At 47.9% G+C, this 21,872-nt stretch overlaps 2 long non-coding RNA genes and 1 pseudogene across 2 annotated transcripts; 1 reads left to right on the plus strand and 2 right to left on the minus strand.

Annotated features, from left to right (window-relative positions):
• Positions 1–355: 355 nt before the first annotated feature.
• On the plus strand, positions 356–4,562 carry LOC129458939 (uncharacterized). Its single transcript, XR_008649776.2, has 3 exons — positions 356–711; positions 863–1,115; positions 4,340–4,562. It is a non-coding gene; the product is annotated as an uncharacterized lncRNA (long non-coding RNA).
• On the minus strand, positions 4,201–15,800 carry LOC134732008 (uncharacterized). The gene is made up of 2 exons (XR_010114819.1): positions 15,662–15,800; positions 4,201–4,625 (listed from the first exon to the last, which is right to left on the minus strand). It is a non-coding gene; the product is annotated as an uncharacterized lncRNA (long non-coding RNA).
• Positions 15,801–17,577: 1,777 nt separating this feature from the next.
• Positions 17,578–17,687, minus strand: LOC129459100 (uncharacterized; annotated as a pseudogene).
• Between the last annotated feature and the right edge of the window lie 4,185 nt (positions 17,688–21,872).

Genomic DNA, 21,872 nt, shown 5'->3' on the forward strand with positions numbered 1-21,872 from the left:
GTTGTCCATTAGTTAGACATTTTTCTATTAGTTAGATGTTTTGTCTATGTTTTAATGAGAACCTGCTATCAAAGAACTAACTTCTGTTTTCTTTCCCAGCTTGGCTTGAAGGAGTACTTTAGGACTAAGAACAGCAGGACGAAGACAGCAGCTAAAATAGAACACACCAGCAGAGACGTTCAGCTCCTCGAGCTGTGCTTCCGAAGCTCAAGCATGGCACAGTGGCCTTGTTAAATCAGAGTTCAGGGCGTCACCCTGACAGTTTCTGATTCCGTAGGTCCCCAGTAGGGACCAAGAATCCTTTTTTTTTTTTCTTTTTCCTTTTAATAGAGTCAGGGTCTTGCTATGTTGCCCACATGGTTCTCAAACTCAAGCAATCCTCCCACCTTGACCTCCCAAAGCACTGGAATTCCAGGCATAAGCCACCGTGCCTGGTCAAGAACTTTTGTTTTTAACAAGTTTCCAAATGGTGCTGGTCTACTGGTCCCGGGACCACACTTTGAAATTGGTGGGATAGGAGGCTGGGATCTTTATCCATTGACCCAACTCCCATTCCCCATGGTTGACGGTTGCCCTGGGGCATCCCTGGGAGGCCTGGGGGCTGACAAGATTCAAACGTTTTGGTGAAAAGCCCCAAGACAGTGAAGTGGGGTGTGCTTGAAGTGGGGCACCGTCATCACCCACCTACCCACCACAGACGTGGGCTAAAAGGTAAGGTGTGGCTCACAAATATCTTCTGCTAAATACCTGTCTGTGCCTCCATTCCTTTCTCTTTAAGATGGGGGTAACTGTACCAGTGTTCTAGGGTAACATGTCACCACCCTTGAATACAGCGTTGCTCCCTGTCGTGACTCACAGACAGGTTACCAGACCGGAGCCTCCAGGAGCACAAACAAGGACACCTTAAAACAAAACTTGTGTTCAGGGTACCCTTCACTGCCTCAGAGGAAATCAGCATGAGCTGGTGGACAACTGTTCATAAGGACAAGAGCCAGCATCACTGCCTTTGAGTCCCAACCTACTCAAATCCATTTTCTGCACTGCACCACCTCATCATATCCCAGATATTGTTAGTGTCATGTCATTTCATGACTCAGGAGCTGCGGGTGACTTTGGTAAGAGCGGAGCAGTCGCTGTCTCATCTGTCACCTCCTCCCCTCACCTCTGTGCAGCCAACGTCCAGGGAGCCTGCCTCTTGCTGTCCTTTTCAAAGCTTTCTGGGTCTCTCCTCTGTGCCTTTGATCAGGTCTTTCATGCTGCCCAGAACACTGTCTCTTTCTCCCATGCCAGTGACATCCATTACTTTCTTCAAGGTCTGGCTCAAAACCCAGCACTCGGCCAGACACAGTGGCTCATGCCTGTAATCCCACCACTTTGGGAGGCCAAGACAGGCAGATCACAAGGTCAGGAGATTGAGACCATCCTGGCTAACACAGTGAAACCCTGTCTCTACTAAAAATACAAAAAATTAGCCGGGTGTGGTGGCAGGTGCCTGTAGTCCCAGCTACTCGGGAGGCTGAGGCCCGAGAATGGCATGAACCCGGGAGGCGGAGCTTGCAGTGAGCCAAGATAGCACCACTGCACTCCAGCCTGGGCGACAGAGCAAGACTGTGTCTAAAAAAAAAAAAAACAAAAAACTCAGCACTCTTGGGAAATTTCCCCTCCAGGGAGACAAGGTTACACAGGGCACAGAGAACTTTGGTGGGAGGCAGAAGCCCTAGGTTTGTTTATGTCCTGGCTCAGACACTTTGCAGCCTCATAGATGACATTAAACAAGCTCCTTAGCCTGTTGTCTTACTTTGGGCTACCCTAAAAGCAGAGACTATGATATGGACTTGGATATGTGTAGTTAATTTGGGAAGTGATCCAGGGAAGCCGGAATGAGGGGTGGGAAGTAGGAAAAATCAAACAACTATGTGTCATTGAGCCCACTGCTCCTGTGGGCTACTGGAGATCAGTCACACGGGGCACTCTCTGTGAACCGTGTTCAAAGCCCCTCAGAATTGGCCCCCCAAAGAACGGGAGGCTGGGATCTCTATTGACTCAACTCCTATTCCCCATGGTTGAAGGTTGCCCTGGGGGCACCACTGGGGTCTGACAAGACTCAAAGGCTTTTAAGAAAGGCCCTGAGACAGTGAAGTGAGGTGTGCTGGAAGTGGAGCACTGTCACCACCCACCCGCCCACCACAGAGGTGGGCTAAGGGGTGAAGTATGGCTCACAGAAATCTTCTGCTAAATACCTGTCTGTGCCTCAGTTTCTTCCTCTTTAAGATGGGGTAACTATCCACATTTTAGGGTAGCGTCAAATGACAGAGGTGACATATGCGAAGGCCCCTCCCTCAGCACACACCAGCCACCCCAGCTCCCTGACTCTGTGTCCACTCGACACTTAGAACTGTTGTATTCATCATGTCTACCTGCATGTACGGTCCCTCAGTGTTATCTATGGCTATTTCAGGTCTTTTATCTTAGCTGAAGATAAGGGCAGTTTCTTCCCTTCTTTTTCTGTCACCCATCCCAAAGTGCCTACCACACAGCTGAATGCCAAGTAGGTCCTTGGTACAAAGGGGTGTCAAGTGAATTTGCTGTCCCAAAACAGTCATCTGTGAGCCTGTTCTCTTCCGCGGAGATGCCCTGCAAGGCCATGGAGAAGCCCCAGGGCAGCGTCCTAGCCTGCTTCTTACAGCTGAGAGGCCAGCTCCAACATTGCGTGAGACCATTGCCAAACTGCTGGTGAAGTGCCACGCTCTGTGGCAAACACATGACAGCTTGGGGAGGGAAGTCTTCTGACGCCCTGAGCCCTGGCAGGGCAGTGGGCAGTAGATCCAGCTGGCCCGCCCTGCGTGGGCCTTCAGCAGGGATGCAGGCGAGGCTCCAGAGGACGATGACTCAGGCCTGCCTCTGTGACTGGTTATTCCAGATGCTGCCCTGCGATGGGACTGTTCTCTGCTCCCCCCACCCCCGGCACCGGTACAGCACGGGAATGCATGAGAGTGAGCCTTGGTTTCTTTAGGGGAGTCACTGCGTAATTGGAGAGCAGTGTCCATGGGCAAGACAAAGGAGGGCCAGGGCAAGTAAGGGAAGATGAGAAGATGATGTTCTAAACTACTCTCGGCATAAAATGTGCTTTGAATATTTTGGATTATTTTTCCAATTGTAGAGAGAGTTTTCCCTGAGACACTGGTTTGTCACCAAGTCGGGTGACACTAGGTCTGGGGCACTCTGCATCTACAGCCTGGAACATAATCGTCTTCTCTGGGCAAAACCACGTGACTCACATGAGGCTCAAAGGTGGACCCTTCTTTCTGTCTACACCATACTTAGCAAAGACAACAGGCTTAACTGCTCTGTGAAAAATGCTAAACAACTTCTCAAAAACAATAAACATCTTCTACCTACCTAAATGTTTACATTTAGACAGGCCTTTAAGATTATTAGTCTCTATAAAAATATACAGGCATACCTCAGAGATAATTCAAGTTCAGTTCCAGGCCACTGCAATAAAGCAGATATCACAATAAAGCAAGTCACACAAGTTTTGTGGTTCCCCAGTGCTTATCAAAGCTGTGTTTGCACTATACTGTAGCCTAAGTGTGCAATGATATTATGTCTTTAAAAAAAGTACACACGTTATTTTAGAAAGACCTTATTGACAAAAAATGCTGACAGAGACACAAAGTGAAGACATGCTTTTGGGGAAAATGGTGCCAATAGACTCATTCAATGCAGGCGCCATGAATCTTCAATTTGTAAAAAACACAATATCTGCAAAGCATAATAAAGTGAAATGCAATAAAACAAGGTATACCTGTAAATAACTCTAAAATCAGTTATTTACTCTTTTTTCCCTTCACCTGGAATTCCTACCTGGTTATCTCTAACTACAGTAATCCCATCCTTAAGACCCTGCTCAAATGCCCCCTCCTCCAGGAAGTCCTCATGATCACCTCCACCCAAAAGAGCTCTTCCCTGGAGACAGAGGGAGGGCAGGCACAAATAAGACAGTTTGTCTCCTTTATAGTTTGACCTCACATAAACTTTGGTGTCCTGGGAAGAATAATGCCAACATTTCCACACTATACATGTGGAAATGGCTTCAAACTCATATAAATCTTTGGTTTAATAACCATGTATAAATGCAGTTAGAGAGAGAGGGAGGATGAGGGAGATTTAAAAATAAGAGGCCAACGGAGAGGAGGCTATTAAACTATGTGGCAATGATTTATTGATTGAGAAGTAAAGGGAATTCCTCTCTGTCTTCTTCTAAATGATCGGTTTCCAACTTCTAAACACTCCCAGATGTGGAATGCATGTTTCTTCCTTCCATTCCTCTCTGCAGGCTGCCCTGACATTTGTTAAATGGGCTCCCGGGTTCTGGTTTGCAAATGTTGCCACTTTGGGATCCGTAGATGGTCATCCCTGGCTCCCTTGGGGAGTGTCCTGGAATCCACCAGCTCCATCTGCTCGACAAGAAACTTGAGTTTGTTCTGTTACCTCTTTCATCATTAGCCAAAGCTCCGGGACTTGGTTAAAACTTTAGGCAATTAAAAAGACTGACTTATAGAGATAGTAGTATTTTCACTATATCGTCCCTGCTTGAATTTATGTTCTTGAATTCCATTAACCTGAAATATATCAAAATACCAAGATGTTATGAAGAATGGGAACAAATATAGAAAAGTGAAAACAGTTGTCTGTGAAGTTTCTGCAAGACGAGAAGTAAGGGAGGACAGCCTTCCCTCTCAGATGGCTCCCCACCTTCGGGTCCATGAAAACCACTGGCCAGAGCCTCAGGGAAGCCTTCAGTTAATCCCTTTTAAATGAATGAGAGGTGGATGGAGGACGGCATCTCGCCTACAAGTTGGCCCCCAAATGTCATGTTGTATTAATAATTCAGCTCATGGCTTCATACTGCAGGTCTACTCAAGGAAAAAGTTATGTCATGCTTGCAATGGTCTTCAAAGTATGCCATCCTTTTCTTTCCTCTTCCACTGCCACTAGCATATTCCAGGTCTAATTGTCTATCTGGTGTGCCTGGCCTTCCCAACTCCAGGTTACTCCCTCTCCAATCACCCTGCACCCCTCGGCTGGCCTCCCCCTCCTCAATCACCCTGCCCCCCCTCTGCCAGCCTCCCCTTCCTCAATCACCCTGCCTCTCCACCCTCCTCTGCTGGCCTCCCCCTCTCCAATCACCCTGCCCTCCCTCTGCCGGCCTCCCCCTCTCCAATCACCCTGCCCCTCCTCTGCCGGCCTCCCCCTCTCCAATCACCCTGCCCTCCCTCTGCCGGCCTCCCCCTCTCCAATCACCCTGCCCTCCCTCTGCCGGCCTCCCCCTCTCCAATCACCCTGCCCCTCCTCTGCCGGCCTCCCCCTCCACAGTCACCCTGCCCCTCCCTCTGCCGGCCTCCCCCTCTCCAATCACCCTGCCCCTCCCTCTGCCGGCCTCCCCCTCCTCAATCACCCTGCCCTCCCTCTGCCGGCCTCCCCCTCCTCAATCACCCTGCCCCTCTCTCTGCCGGCCTCCCCCTCCTCAATCACCCTGCCCCTCTCTCTGCCGTCCTCCCCCTCCTCAATCACCCTGCCCTCCCTCTGCCGGCCTCCCCCTCCTCAATCACCCTGCCCTCCCTCTGCCGGCTTCCCCCTCCTCAATCACCCTGCCCTCCCTCTGCCGGCTTCCCCCTCTCCAATCACCCTGCTCTTCCTCTGCTGGCCTCCCCCTCTCCAATCACCCTGCCCCCCTCTGCCAGCCTCCCCCTCTCCAATCACCCTGCTCTTCCTCTGCTGGCCTCCATCTCTCCGATCACCTTGCCCCGCTCTGCCAGCCTCCCCCTCCTCAATCACCCTGCATCCCTCTGCAGACCTCCTCCTCTCCAATCACCCTGCCCCCCTCTACCAGCCTCCCCCTCCTCAATCACCCTGTGTCCCTCTGCAGGCCTCCTCTCCAATCACCCTGCACCCCTCTGCTGACCTCCTCCTCTTTCACAGACCCTCTGGTTGGGTGTCTTTATTTTTGTTATTACTTTAGATAGCAGCTCTTTCTGGCCTTCACCAGCCGTCATCGACAGCACATCACGAAAGCCCCGGGTACAGTCCATCTTCATTGCGACCTTTGTGCTTTGGTTTGCATCCGGCCATTTGGTTAGAAAGCTGCTCTTCCTCAGGCCACCTGTCCAAGTTCTACCAATTTCTGAAGGTCTGGGTTAAATGCCATCTCACCGACATTTACCACATCTGCTCTCCTCTAAGCTATAGTCAATGTTGCTGCCATGGCCACAGCAGGAAGCAGACTGTGGGTACTGACTGCCACAAAAGGACAACAGTCACACAGCTCCGGCAACCCCTGAGCAGCTGCTGCAAGGAGGTCACCTGATGACACAGGTGGCAGTGTGCCCACCCATGGACAAGCAGTCCCCAGAGAACCTCCTTGCCACGTGTCCCCATCCCCTTCTCCCTTTGGGTCTGGCACCTACAGCAGCTGTCACCTTCCACAATACCCACGTGAACTTCCTAGCGACATGGCACTCCTGTTGCCAACAAACAGAAATATGGAGGGCTCTGATTAAGCTCTTTTGAAAACATCATAAAATAGAGACCAAATCAAGGAAGCTACATTTCAGAAACGTTAGTTATGTTCCTAGATCAATAAACAATCGCTAGATGGGATCCACTGTTGCAAAATCTCCCAATCTCCTCAGAAAAAGCAAAAACCACACTTGCCATGTATCCTGTATTTGGGGGAAAATCAAGGAACTCCCTGAGGTTAATCGTACCTACTTAATAGAAACTTTCATCTGAGAAGCACTAAGTACTTTGGACACATTAGCACGTAGGTCCTAGTAATACTCCTACTAAGAAGAAAGAGGTTAAATTTACTTCACCTAATGGTTGAGGAAACTAGTCTAGAGAGAGAAAAAGCGACTTACCCAAGCTCAGGGAATATATCAGTGTTAGCGATGAGGATAAAACTCAGAGGCTGGAATCTCAAACTAGTGTACTATCACAGTATGTTACTCAATGCACATTCATTCATTCGTTCGTTCGTTCATTCATCCATTCTGTGCCAGACACTGTGCTAGGCTCCCAGAAACACCAGTGAGCATTAAGACCCAGCTCATATCAAGCGTATCATCTAATAGATGAGGCAGAGAATGCAAAGCACACAGACAAAATCACTAGACTCTGCTAAGTGCTATGAAGGAAACAAGCATCCATTGGATCCTTACGGTGCCTGTCATTTGTTCTCACAGCATCCCTATGAAGAAAGTATTTTACAAGTAAGAAAGCAGAATCTCAACAAGGTCAGGTGCTTGCCCAAGGCCTCACCACTCACAGGTGGCAGAGCAGCAATCTAAACACACTACCCTTTCCCTCCAACAGCCATTGACCATGGAGCCAAAATGCATCCACACACTTCCAGAGCCAATCTCGGAAGGATAGACAAACACCAGGACTGTGCCCGAACTCCCTTTGACTTCTAGTGTGCTGCCTCTTCTTCCCTGTGCATCAAGGAGAAGAGGCTGGTGGGTGGCGCAGCCTTAGGAAGGAATGGTGTCTGTCTTCAACGCTTAGGAAGCTATGAGACACTCTCCAAACTCCTGCTCCAAAGAATATGTCCATTCTAAGCAATATATACACAGCAGAGTTAAGAAGCGTTAGTAGGGGCCAGTGTGGTGACTCACACCTGTAATCCCAGCACTTTGGGAGGCCGAGGTGGGTGGATTACTTGAGGTCAAGAGTTTGATACCAGCCTGGCCAGCATGCTGAAACCCTGTCTCTACTAAAAATACAAAAATTAGCCGGGCATGGTGGTGCGTGCCTGTAATCCCAGCTACTCGGGAAGCTGAGGCAGGGAATGGCTTGAACCTGGGAGGCGGAGGTGGCAGTGAGCCAAGATTGCACCACTGCACTCCAGCCTGGGTGACAGAGTGAGATTCAAAAAAAAAAAAAAAAAAAGAAGCATTAGCAGGTCCCTCTGAAACAGGAAAATTTCCCTTGTCCCTCACAGGGCATGCAATGGGGTGTGTCTCGCTTCTTCAGTGCCCCGCTGGCTGCTCAAACTTCTAGGGGTGCATACAGATGGGCAGGCTGTGGGGCTCTGACCCCATGGCAGTATCGAGGGGTGAATGTTTACAGCTGAAGCCCCAGTGGGCGTGTGTTACAGGATGCTCTTTTAGTTTAGCCATCCGTAGGCGGCTTGTGTTAGTCAGCTCAATTGGACCCCTGCCTTATTGCCAGGACAGAGGGCTTTCTGTGTCCCGGGTTCTTGCCTTGGTGTACCGGAAGAATCAGATCACACCTGCGCTTGGGGAATGAGTTCAGGTTGTTTGAGTGGGAATAGCTCTTGGCAGATGGGGGAAGCCAGAAGGGGATGGAGTGGGAAGGTTTTCCCCTGGAGTCGGGCTACTGAGCGGCCAACTCTTCTCTGACCACCCCAGCTAGACTCCGAGTCGTTCTGCTGGTCAGCGGCCTGCCGGCCTGCCGGTACCTGTCAATGTGTCCTTAACATCCAGCCGCCTGTGTGTTTACCTGCTAGGGTCTCGGGGGTTTTGTAGGCACAGGATGGGGATGTGGCAGGCCAAGGTGGTCTTGGGAAATGCAACATTTGTGCAGGAGAACAAAAATCCCTGTCTTCACCTAGGTCTGTAGCCATGGGTCCGGGGGTGGAGCCTAGCCAGGGACCACGCCCTAGGATGGAAAGACGTACTCTCTGCCCTGGGTAGCATAATAACAAGGCAGATAAAGGCTACATTGGAAATAAGCAGAAGACACAGCGGGCTCTGCAGAGGAAATGCATAACTTTCTTGTAGGAGGAAAAGAAGAAAGGGTGAAGGATAAGGAGGTTCACCTGGTACAAAGGTAGGGGAAGCATGGTGAGAAAGAGGCAGCAGAGTCTCTCAGCCCTGAGAAGAGACAAAGCACGGGGCCAGGGATCACTCCGACCGCCAGGACAGGGTACTCACAGGAGAGGAAGTGTGGGCAGGGAAGGTGGAGTGTCGGAGAGCTTGAGGGTCCACATTGCATCAGAAGCTGCCTCTATTGCTTCCTCGTCTGCTTCCCTGGCTCCACTCCTTTTGGGGTGAAGAACTGGCTTTATCTCACCATACTGTCTTCTGACTCTCCTGTGTTTGCCTCATGATGGTCACGGCTAAGTTTGTGAAACTTAAAAACCAAAAGCGGGCCAGGCGCGGTGGCTCACGCCTGTAATCCCAGGACTTTGGGAGGCTGAGGCGGGTGGATCACGAGGTCAGGAGATCGAGACCATCCTGGCTAACACGGTGAAACACCATCTCTACTAAAAATACAAAAAATTAGCCGGGCGTGGTGGCGGGCGCCTGTAGTCCCAGCTACTCGGGAGGCTGAGGCAAGAGAATGGCGTGAACCCGGGAGGCGGAGCTTGCAGTGAGCCAAGATTGCAGCCACTGCACTCCAGCCTGGGCGACAGAGCAAGACTCCATCTCAAAAAAAAAAAAAAAAAAAAAAGCGAAACCACCTCTTTTTCTCCTACAGACACAGAGCCAAGCACATATAAGTCCAAAGTATCCTAGGTGGCCACTTAGCTGCTGTAGCCAAGTTTAGAAATGTGTTGAAAAGGACAGCTGACCTCTGTGTTCTGCTGGGCACCTCTGTACCCTCCCTTCCCTGGGCAAATGATTCCCCGGCCATGAAGGTTTGTGCCTGTGCGTGGTGGAGGAGGTCTGAGGAGGAAAGCGTCTCCTCAAAGAGGCACGGAGGGGGCTCTGGAGCCTGGCCACCTGCATTCCAACCCCAGCACCAGTGTTCTGGAGTGTGATGCCAACAGACTACCTCCTGTGCCTCAGTTTCTACATATGTCAAATGGGATAGTAATTCCAAAAAAACCACTGCAGGATTTTTTTATTTAGGTTAAGTTTTTTAATTTAGATTTGAAGCCAGCTGTGTGGGGAGAAGGAGCGAGCAGTCCAGGGAAATAGTTGGAAGGGAGGCTGAGAGTGGGAGGGTGAAAGCCCGCCAGCCCAAGCAACGGGGAGGGAGTAGAGAGCAGAGCTGAGTGCCTGGAGGCAATGAATCCGCCTTTGCAAAATGATGACTGTAAGAGAAATCTAACATAGCTAACTCGATCTTGCTTCTAACCTTCAAGCTTTCCTTGTTTATTCCTGGGTATAGACCAAGCTAACTTTGAAAGGAATTTAATTTGTGGTTTAACCTTAAAGCAAGAATGATAATAACCCTTCCCAAAACTAAACTGCTTTTGTAAAACTAATGAAAGTCCACAAGGTTAGGATCATGAGAGGGATGTAGGCATAGTTAAATGGAATCAGCCACTGTTCTGGAAGTCAAAACATTTGTAACATCCCCAATTACTCCTGCAGATAACATCACTATTGTAGAACCTAAGATTTTTTTCAGGTGTTTTTCCAACTTTCTAACTTGCATTTCTGACAACTGACTGACCCCACTAGGTCCTGTGGCCCCCACCTAGAGGGGCATGAAGACCACACCCTTGTGATTCATCCCTAATCAATTAGCAGCACCCATTCCCTCACCCCCTGCCCACCAAATCATTATTTAAAAAACTCAGTCTCTGAATTTTGGGGGAGACTGCTTTGAGTAATAAACCCCAGTCTTCTGCTTAGCCGGCTCCATTTATTCAACTATTTCTCTGTTACAATACTTCCGTCCTGGTAAATTGGCTGTATCTGTGCATCAGGCAAGAAAAACCCATCAGACAACAACAGTAAAAGGGGCTGGGTTCCAAGAATGTTGGGTTGGAAGTGACCAGGCTTGGCCTGACAGTTGCTACTGCTCCAGGATCCTCATGGTCTCAGCACCTTGGGCAAGGGAGATGGCACCAGAGAGGCCCCCTAGATGGCACCTACCTCTTGCCCTGGGGTTTGTCCTATCTTCCTCCAAATGTGAGCATGTCCTTTCTTAGCCCAGGAAGGCTGAGAAGGAAGGACGGCACTCTGGGGGCTTCCTGTGGCTTAGCTGGGGGCACCTCTGAAGGATCAGAGATGTGGCCCAACAGGACAGAAGCCAGCAATGGACACTGCAGCCTGATGCAGAGGGGTGTGGGGTGGCATTGGGCTATTTTAGGAGGGTCAGGTCCTTGTGCCTTGGAAGAGATCAAAGCTACCCCTCCACCTCCAGGCTGTGTTCTCTCCCTCTGCCCGGAGCTGCTTGACTGTGTTTTCTCCTTCCGCCTCTCTGGGGCAGCTTGGCTGGGAAGAAACCAGTGTTGGCCATTTGTCATCCAAATACACATAGGGCATTTCCTACCTGTTTCCTCTGTCTCTCCAAAGTGGACAGATTCCCCTCCATTCCATTTTCTCACCACCTCCAGACTCTGGTCCTCTCCTCCCACCCTCCGTCCCTACAAGCCAAGGCCCTCCCTTCAACACACCTCCATATTTCACTCTGCCTCCTGACTGCCAAGCCTAGGTAAGGTTTTCCTCTGGTTCTCTCCCTCCTCAGCACCTCTGCTGAATGAGACAGAAGGCTGTGGTGGTTCTGGTCCCCTGGGGAAAACTCTTTTCTTTCAGGCTTTTGTTGTTGTCCTGGATTTGTTTTTGCTTTTCTCACCATTTCTTTTCCATTTTCTTATCCTTCTTCAAGGTTGAAGGCCTGGGCTTTGCTCCTCTCTTCGCCTGCCCTGTCTCACATTTTCCTATAGCATCCACTGCTTCTCTGCCAGCATTTCCCCGCTATGTTCATTAGGGCTCCAAGGAATAGGAAATGCTGCTTCACAAGCAGTTGAGAGGCTGCATTTCCACCAAGCTTCCTGATTCTGCTGCTATTGCGGCCTGTGATCCACACTTTAAGTAGCAGGTGCTAGAAAACAGGTGCCAGGCAGACACTGGAATTCTCTACCTCAGAAAGCAAGAAGCATTTGGGATTTACTTGTAGTACAGTATGAGACTGCCTGGGAGAAGGAGACAGCAGGAGCCCAGGAGACTTGGAGAGAGAGAGTGAGAATGGCCGCAGGCCTTCCCAAAAATTTGAAATTGTTTGCACTGTGCAGGTGTGTGGGAAAGCCCCCACTGCTGCTTCTCCCTCCAATTCAGGAAAACATGCTATGTATTCAGTGTAGGACCAAAGCAAGAACACAAACAGAGGGTCCTATACCATAAGTCTAAATATCTAGAAGTTACTAACTTGACTTGAAAAATACACCTTCACAGAGACCTGGGTGTCCTGGATTGAACTGAGAGGCTTCTGAATCCTTGGACTTTCAACTGAATTGAGGATTCAGGGGGACAGGCCCCAGGTTCCTTCTCTTCTCACCCAGCCCTGACTGGCACTGGGGAGGGCCTCAGTATTGACAGGTTGAAAGAGTCGGACCAACTCAAAGAGTCAGACCCGATCGGGCTCAAACCAAAGACACGCTGGTCGCGGTCAAGAGATTTTATTGGAGGCACCAAGGCGACACCACACGGAGGAGGAGAAGGAAGGAAGAAGGGGCGAGCTGCTTAGGTGCTGGGTTTTTATACTCAGTGGGGCTACATGGGCATCGGTGATTGGCTTAGGGGTGGGGTTTGAGTAAAAGGCAAGAGGTGTTCTTCCCTGATTGGCCTTCTCTTGGCGGGCTCGCGGGGTGGAGAACCGGGAACTGGGGGTGAAGAACCCGGAACCGGTGCCATCTTACTGTGCCCATGTTACCTAACACATGTGGACACCCTGGCCCAAACAGCTGAACCACCAGAGAAATGCTGTCATATCTGCACTTAATTCCATCCATTGGATTACATACATTCAGCAAAAGCAAACATAATAATAATGATTTTTTGTTTGTTTGTTTTTGGGTTTTTTTTTTTTTTTTTTTGAGACGGAGTCTTGCTCTGTCACCCAGGCTGGAGTGCAGTGGCCAATCTCGGCTCACTGCAACCTCTGCCTCCCTGGTTCAGGCAATTCTCCTGCCTCGGCCTCCTGAGTAGCTGGGATTACAGGTGCCCAACACCACACGTGGCTAGTTTTTGTTGGCCAGGCTGGTCTCGAACTCCTAACCTCAAGTGATCCACCACCTCAGCCTCCCAAAGTGCTGGGATTACAGGTGTGAGCCACTGCACCCGGCCTGATAATTGTTTTTTAAAGGAGAGGGACAGAAGAACTTTGCATAAGCTCACGCCCGAAGTGAGCATGGGTAAGGACATACAAATCTGCTGTTAGTCTCTTAGTTGGTTTCAGCTCTTGTTTGCCTTGCATGGAAGGAGTGTTAAAAATACATCTTTTTTCCAAAAATGCCTTCTAAATGCAAGTCAATTACATTATCTGGTATTTAACAGAAGAAAGCACAATCTATTCCCCTGCTGGAGACAAGAAATGTGTCTTTTTGTTTTTTCTTAGAGATGAGGTCTTGCTATGTTGTCCATGCTGGAGCACAGTGGCTATTCACAGGTCCAAACATAGCGCACTACAGCCTAGAACTCCTGGCCTCAAGCTGTCCTCCCACCTCACCCTCCTGAGCAGCTTGGACTACAGGTGCATGCCACTGTGCTCAGCTAAGAAATGCGTTTTGTTGTTGTGGGATTTCTGGAGACATAGCTTGTTAGATTTTGGTATAGCATCTTCTTAAGAGATTTTTCTTTTCTTTTTTTTTTTTTTTTTTTTTGAGAAACAGTCTCACTCTGTCCCCCAGACTGGAGTGCAATAGTGCAATCTCAGCTCACTGCAGCCTCCACCTCCCAGGTTCAAGCAACTCTCCTGTGTCAGCCTCCCAAGTAGCTGGGATTACAGGCATGTGCCATCACGTCCAGCTGATTTCTTTTTGTTGTCGTTGTTGTATTTTTAGTAGAGACGGGGTTTCACCATGTTGGCCAGGCTGGTCTTGAACTCCTGACCTCAAGTGATCAGCCCACCTCAGCCTCCCAAAGTGCTGGGATTACAGGCATGAGCCACCATGCCCAGCCTTCCTTAAGAGATTTTTAAGGGTAATTTTGATTATGCTCAATATTACCTTATACATGGCACTATATAATCAAAACAGTTTTTTAGAAACTACCAAAATAGGATGACCCAGGAGAGCTACCAGAGACAGGAGACCAGGTAAGAGGCTGCTGCTTCTATAACAAGAAAGAACAGGTTTCGAGTAGGATGGTGATTGTAGGTCTAGGAACATACAGGTGTCAGATATCACAAAGAAATACTTGACAGAGCTTGGACATGGGTTAAAGATGAGAGTCAAAGAAAAGGAAGAGGTCACCGTTGTCAAGTTTTAAGCTTGGATAACTTGGAGAATGGTGAAACAAAGAGCAGAAATGAGTCAGGAAGAAGAACTGATTTCTGGGGGAAGGATTTGAAGAGTCTGGCTGCACACAATTTGAGTTTGAGGGGCTGGTGATCCACGCAGGTACAGAGGATTTGCAGCCAGCTGGAAATTCAAGGCTAGAGTTGGCAGGGAAGCTAGCACTAGAAATGGTGCAGAGATGATGGTTGAAACCATGAGAACAGATACAGTCAGTGAAAGAATTGAAACAAGAGAGACCTGGCCGGGCGAGGTGGCTCACGCCTGTAATCCCAGTACTTTGGGAGGCCAAGGCGGGTGGATCATCTGAGGTCAGGAGTTTTAGACCAGCGAGGCCAACATGGTGAAACCCCGTCTCTACTAAAAATACAAAAAATTAGCCAGGCATGATGGCGGGAGCCTGTAATCCCAGCTACTTGGGAGGCTGAGGCAGGAGAATTACTTGAACCCGGGAGGCAGAGGTTGCAGTCAGCCGAGATCACGCCATTGCACTCCAGCCTGGGCGACGAGTGAGACTCTGTCTCAAAAAAAAAAAAAAAAGAGAGAGAGAGAGACCTAGGACAGAACCATAGAATGTGGTCCCAGTTAAGGATGGGACTGAGGCATGAGAGGGCTAAGGCTGCAGAGAGGAACCACGTCAGGGGCAGGAGCAAAACCTGCCCTCTTTTAAGTCATCCTTGGTGTTGATGGCAAATGATCTTCCTAATTCTAGTCAAATCATTCCCATGCTTTACAATCTACATACAGAGAATAAAGTCCAAATTCCTGAGGATGATGGCAAGACCCGCCCCTCTGCCCCTCACTCCCTTTCCAGCTGCATCTGCAAGCCATCCCAAGCACACTAGGCACGTTCACCTCTCTGAACATTTTCTCCCAACTTTGCCTCTGCTGGGAAGGTCCTTGGCTACCTGGCACATTTCTCCTCCGCCTCTGCGGTCCCACATTCTCCACACCTCCCCTGCACAGCCGCCGCACACATAGCCGCCGCACGGCTATCCACCTCGGGTGGAAATAATTGGGGCCTTTTGGCTTTCCCACAGCAACTTTGATGTTGTTCTTTTAAAATCATTATCACTTTGTCTTATTACGTATGGCTTCTTTCCGAATCGAGCCTGAGATCAAGCAATCCAGAGCAGGGAAGCAAAAAAAAAAAAAAAAAAGATAGTCAACAAGAAAGCAGACAGAAAAAGAGCAGAAGCCAGGGGAAGGCTAGGTCCATGGACAGAGGGTGGGGACGGGTCAGATCAGAGGCTAAGTTAGAAATGAGTGGAAGGCAATGCCGGAGCAGGTTCCACTACCAGTAGACGTGGGAGTGGGTAACAGTTTGAGTGAAACTGATGATAGCTGGTGGGAAAGGCTTCTAGAAGCTTCCAGAAGCTCTGCCCTGGTGTTGACACACTAGTCATCTCTCCTGAGATTTGATAACATAATTATCTGATTCACCTTGGCTTTTTTTCCTTTGACTTTTCCAGATTCCGTCATATCTCCGAGACTCCAAGTAAGCCTGTGTCCAAATGTCTCATAGAATGCTCCCAGGAACGGCTTGATCCTCGTTTTTGAAACTTCAAGTGCTGGCTAAGTAAGGGGATGTATTTATTAGTCCATTCTCGAACGGCTATAAAGAAACGCCTGAGTCTGGGTAATTTATAAAGAAAAGGGGGGCCGGGCGCGGTGGCTCACGCTTGTAATCCCAGCACTTTGGGAGGCCGAGGCGGGCGGATCACGAGGTCAGGAGATCGAGACCACGGTGAAACCCTGTCTCTACTAAAAATATAAAAAAAAATCAGCCGGGCGTGGTGGCGGGCGCCTGTAGTCCCAGCTACTCGGAGAGGCTGAGGCAGGAGAATGGCGTGAACCCGGGAGGCGGAGCTTGCAGTGAGCCGAGATTGCGCCACTGCACTCCAGCCTGGGCGGCAGAGCGAGACTCCGCCTCAAAAAAAAAAAAAAAAAAAAAAGAAAAGGGGTTGAATTGGCTCACGGTTCTGCAGGCTGCCCGGGAAGCATGGCTGGGAAGGCCTCAGGAAAGTAATGGAAGGTGAAGCGGGAGCAGGCACTTCACATGGCCAGACCCGTAGCAAGCAGAGGGAAGGGGGTGGGGGGGCCATGCATCTTCAAACAACCGGATGTCAGTAACAAGGCAGGGTGGTGCTAAACTATGGGAAACCGTCCCCATGATCCAATCACCGCTCACCAGACCCCACCCACCTCCAACCCTGGGGGTTACAACTCAACATGAGATTTGGACAGGGTAACAGATCTGAACCATATCAAGGGAGAAGCACCTAACTCAACCTCTCTGCTAGGAAATTACCAGCTGAGAATTTCCCTTCGGATGCTTCCCTGCCCTCAAGCCTCTCACTTCACGCTAAAGAAAAACCGGCGATTGATGTAGAACGATGGGATGGCCATTTTCCCCCAAAGAAGTTTCCCTTTTGGACGTGGCCACCTTTTTCAATCGTATCTATCGTTAGGATTATTGTTATTCTGGAATTGCAGGCAATGTTTAAATTTGGCACCCAATACTAAAGACACAGCTTTTTAAGTTGTTTTAAAAACTTGATTTCTAAAACATGATGACTTCAGGCCAGGACACTTTTCAAAATCTTTCCTTGAAAGATCTTAACTTTCAAGATATTGTAAGAAGCACTTAAAAAGAACATTACAAAACTATAAATAAGAGGTATTGAATATTTTCTCCAAACTGTACAGCCTTGTTGCTGCTGGCCAGACTACCAGGTAGCCCCTGCCATCACACCCAGGTAGGGTGCACTGACCTGCATGCCCTTCCCCTTACGTGCCTCGCCCAGCCCAGCCTGCACACCCTACCCCTGATGCCAAGTCCAGTGCTTTGACTGATTAAAAAAAGCCCTACTGGCTCTTCCCAGTGAGCTACCTGGAGAATCCTTGTACCTCTACTGTCTCCCTTCTACTCGAGTACAAGCCCCAGAATAAAGCCATGTCTGGGAAATCTGCTTGGCCCTGTGTTAACTGCCATTACATGGGGGAGCTGAAGAGTCTGTGGTCTTTAGCATAAGTAGTGAGCTATAGCGGTTAAGCTATTTCATCATAAGCGTGGCTCTAGAGGATGTTTTCTAATGATGCAAATTGCTACAGATACATCCATAAGCACAAGGAAATGGTAGAGAAACGTACATCTATAGTGAAATTATAAAGAGATGCATGGGCCATATGATCTCAAAACTTAGGGCCACAGTTACCTTTTGGGGATGGCAGGGAATCGGGGGAGAGTGCATGGAGGGCTCCAACTGCGTTGGTGAAGCTTGCTTCCTTCACGTAGTTTTTGTGTATCATTATTTATATTATTTGTGTGTTTCAAATATTTCTCCTTTTCCTTCTCATGTCGGACAGGTAATGTGCCAACATTGTAACAAGGTTTGAAGGAGGGATATCTCACACGTAAGCATGAAAAACTGTAAGTGTGTTTCACATTTATGAACCACAAAATAATGTGTTTCAAATTTTTCTTAATACATTGAAAGCAACAGCTGAAGATCATGAAGACAGTTCAACAAAGAAATACAAGCTGGTGGCTTGTGCCTGTAATCCCAGCAACTCCAGAAGCTGAGGTTGGTGGATTGCTTGAGCCCAGCAATTCTAAGACCAGCACGGGCGTCACAGTGAGACTTAATCTCTAAAAAATTTTTTTTAAAAATTAGCTGGGTGTATATTAATACATTTTGCGTTTCTATAAAGGAATACCTGAGGCTGAGTAATTTATAAAGAAAAGAGGCTTCTCTGGCTCATGGTTCTGCAGGCTGTACAAGACACACAGTGCTGGCATCTGCTTCCAATGAGGCCTTAGGAAGCTTCCAGTCATGGCAGAAAGCAAAGAGGGAGCAAGCACGTCGCATGATGAGGGAGGGAGCAAGAGAGAAGGGAGGAGGAGAGAGATGTGACGCTCCTTTAAACAACCAACCAGCTCTCATGTGAACAAAGAGAGCGAGAAATCACTCATTACCATGCATGAGGGACCCACCCCCGTGACCCAAACACCACCTCCCACTGGACCCCATCTCCAACTTACTGGAGATCACATTTCAACATGAGATTTGGAGGAGACACACATCCAAACCATATCATTGCGTGTGGTAGTGCACGCCTGTAATTCCAGCTACTCAGGATGCTGAGGCAGGAAGATTGCTTGTGGCCAGAGTTGCACATCAACCTGGGCAAAAGAGCAAGACCCCACCTCTACAAAAAGTTTTTAAAAAATAACTAGATGTGGTGGCATATACCCGTAGTCCCAGCTACTCAGGAGGCTAAGGCAGGAGGATCGTTTGAGCCCAGGAGTTCAAGGTTGCAGTGAGCTATGATCATGCCATGGCACTCCAGCCTGGGCTACAGACCCTGTTTCCAAAAAATAAAAAAAAAGGCCAGGCGCCGTGCTCATGCCTATAATCCCAGCATTTTGGGAGGCCGACGCAGGCAGATCACCAGGTCAAGAGATCGAGACCATCCTGGCCAACATGGTGAAACCCCATCTCTACTAAAAATACAAAAAATTAGCTGGACATGGTGGCGCGCACCTGTAGTCCCAGCTACTCCAGAGGCGGAGGTTGCAGTGAGCCGAGATTGTGCCACTGCACTCCAGCCTGGTGACAGAGCAACACCATCTCAAAATAATAATAATAATAAATAAATAAATAAATAAATAATAAAAAAGAAAAGAAATACAAGTGGCCAATAAACACATAAGAGCTGTTTAAGTTGGGTTGGGGCAGGAGAAAGTGGAGAGAGAGAGGAGTGAGAGATCCAGCAGAAAGAAACCCTAGACAAAGCCAACCGTAGCTCTACCAACAAGCAAGAGGAAGCAGCTCTGCACAAACAGCTGCTCTCCCAGCTGTGCTTCTGGAGGGATCAAATAGTGTAAAGCTTTGCCTCCAACTTTTGACATTAAAGACAGAGTAAGTATTCATCACTGGGAGCCAGAGAACAAAAAAGAATTTGAAAAGCTTTCCTGAGTGTGCTTCTGAGTTTTGCTTTTTTACTCTAAAGAGGCAGGAAAAAAACAATAAAGTTTACATTATGAAATTATTTCAGCCCTCGTGACCAAGACGGTCTGGTATGGGGAAAGCAAGAGCCAGAAACTGTATTATTCTACTGGCCAGTTTTTCTGTGTTTGTTTGCTTTGAGACATGATCGTGCTCTGTCGTGCAGCTTGGAGTGCAGCGGCATGACCATAACTCATGGTAACCTCGAACTCCTGAGCTCAAGTGATCCTCCCACCTCAGCCTCCCAAGTAGCCAGGACTACAGGCATGCACCACCATGCCTGGCTAATTTTTTAATTTTTTGTAGAGACAGGGTCTTGCTATACTGCCCAGGCTGCTCTTGAACTCCTGGGCGCAAACAATCTTCCCACCTCGGCCTCCCGAAGTGCTGGGATTACAGGGATGAGCCACTGCACCTGTACCGGCCAGCGTTCCTTGGCTGGTTTCTCTAATTATCCCTACCTCTCCCACATGGGATTCAAAATGCAGAGATCCTTTGATAAGTCTTTATCAGTATAAAAGCCTCTGTGATTATATCAAAAGCATGAAAAAGGAAAAACTATCTTAAATGAACTCTGGTTTTTCTGAATCTTCTCAAATTGGCTAATCAGTTAGAGAAAACTTAAGAATTTGTAATTGGCCCACTATACAACATATCAAAACTGTAAAGTTGGATAAAACACTGTAGATTACTTAATTTTACGCTTTCCTTTTCCAGGTAAAGTAAGGCCGGAGAGATTAAATCCTTTGCTTGGTGGTAGGTGGCAGGGTTGGTTTTGCAGCCCACGTGTCCTGACTGAATACTCTACAGCTGGTTATTACTCCAGCTCCTTCTAGAGCATTGGGAGTCCTGACCCTGGAATCCTGCAGTTCCCTCTGCCAGGGACTTGAGGATGTTCTGGTGTTCACATATGGCACAAGCACTTCCCCCTCCTTTCTCCTGATACCTGCATGCACATCTGAGACGCCTACTCCAAGACTCACCCTGGGGATGAAGTGGCCTGATTTCATTGTCGTAAAGGCATCCCTGATGGGATTCTCCCAAGTCAGTAATCATCTGTGGGCTTTATGAATAACAAACATCTTAACCTTGGATTATGTAGCTAATAAAAATAAGAGGTATATTCTAATACGCCAAAGTCAGCAATTGGGAAGTTCACGTCACCCGGTCCAATGTTGCATCCTCTCTGCGGTTTTTCCCAGTCTCCCCAGGCAGAGCCACTCCCTGCTCTTCTGTTCCTACCCAGATTTCTTAGGCTGTATCATGACCTAATTTGTACAATTTCCCCTGTTAGGACTGTGAGCTCCTTCTGGAAAGGGTTACTGTCTTACTCAACTATATCTCCAACATCTAGGACACAGCTTGGCCTCTAGTAGTTGCTGGGTCCAAATGATGGCTGGGTCTGGGAGGAAGGCGCCATGTAGACCAAACAGGGATACAAGTGAACTTTCACACTCACCAAACAAAAGATCACTTACAGTCAGGGGCACCATAAGAATGATTATCCAAACCAGGATACTTTTGAGTGGAAAGTGGCACTATTAATAATTATAATGGGACAGCAGGCATAAATCAGGACTGTTCTGAGCAAATTGGGGTATAGGGCTGTCTTCCTTGTAACCTAGGTTTGGAAAGTTTTAGCTCTGGAAATTATGTACAATAAGAAAAGAAACATTAAGTGAATGTGTGACTGGAAATCACTAAAAGAGAGGTCTGTTCAAATAAAGGAATTACATTCTGTCAAAGTATAATATACAATGAAGGGATGGTTAGTCCAGAAATCACCATCCCTTTTATGATTTAAACAAAGGTATCATATGAGTCTACCCTATGGCACGCTGGATTGGTCCAAGTGGTCACCTGACCTAACCTGGCCCAATCACGAGTCCTTCCCCTGGGATTCTAGGACAAGAACTGCGAAGGATGGGCTGTCTTTGGGTCGCTGATGCAAAGCTGAACACTGGTAGTAGCCCTGCACCCACCATGTTGGAAGAACAGGTTTGCAGATGGAGAGAGGAGCAGAAAGGAGAGACAGAGCCCACTTCCAGAACAGCTGAAACATTTTGAGGGTCCAGGGCCAGAATATAAATGGACCCACTTATCACATATCTAAAGACTTGGAAGTTATAAATCCATTGTCAAATAAAACATATCCTGTCTTCCTACCTTAATAAATGTACCTTCATAAGAAAAAAAAATGGATATGGAACATGTGTAAAGCTATAGGTTTAACATATTCAAAAGTTTGCAAAATGCCTAAGACCAGTGAATTTAATCATTATTACACATCTGGTATCCTCGATAGGCTCTGACATCAGCCAGAGTAATAAAGATATGCATGATTCAAAAATCACATTAATTCCTTAAAATATATCATTCTTGCCTTCATTTCAGCGAAATCACTAATGTGGTTATATTCAAGATTTTTACTGAATTTGTGCTCCATCATCAGTAATGGATTAAAAAGAATTTAAAAAAAGATGTAATTGTAGTAAAAATATACCGGATCTGAATATATTTTCAAAAAATTTAAATAAATGTAAACATTTTAAAACTTGGTTTTTAAAAAATTTTTAAAGTGTTCAATATGATCTATTAAAATTAAAGGCAGTGTGCAGATTATAATTTACAAATATTAAATT

Source organism: Symphalangus syndactylus, chromosome 19 (genome assembly GCF_028878055.3).
Source record: "Symphalangus syndactylus isolate Jambi chromosome 19, NHGRI_mSymSyn1-v2.1_pri, whole genome shotgun sequence".
In the NCBI taxonomy this organism is placed as follows: domain Eukaryota; kingdom Metazoa; phylum Chordata; class Mammalia; order Primates; family Hylobatidae; genus Symphalangus; species Symphalangus syndactylus.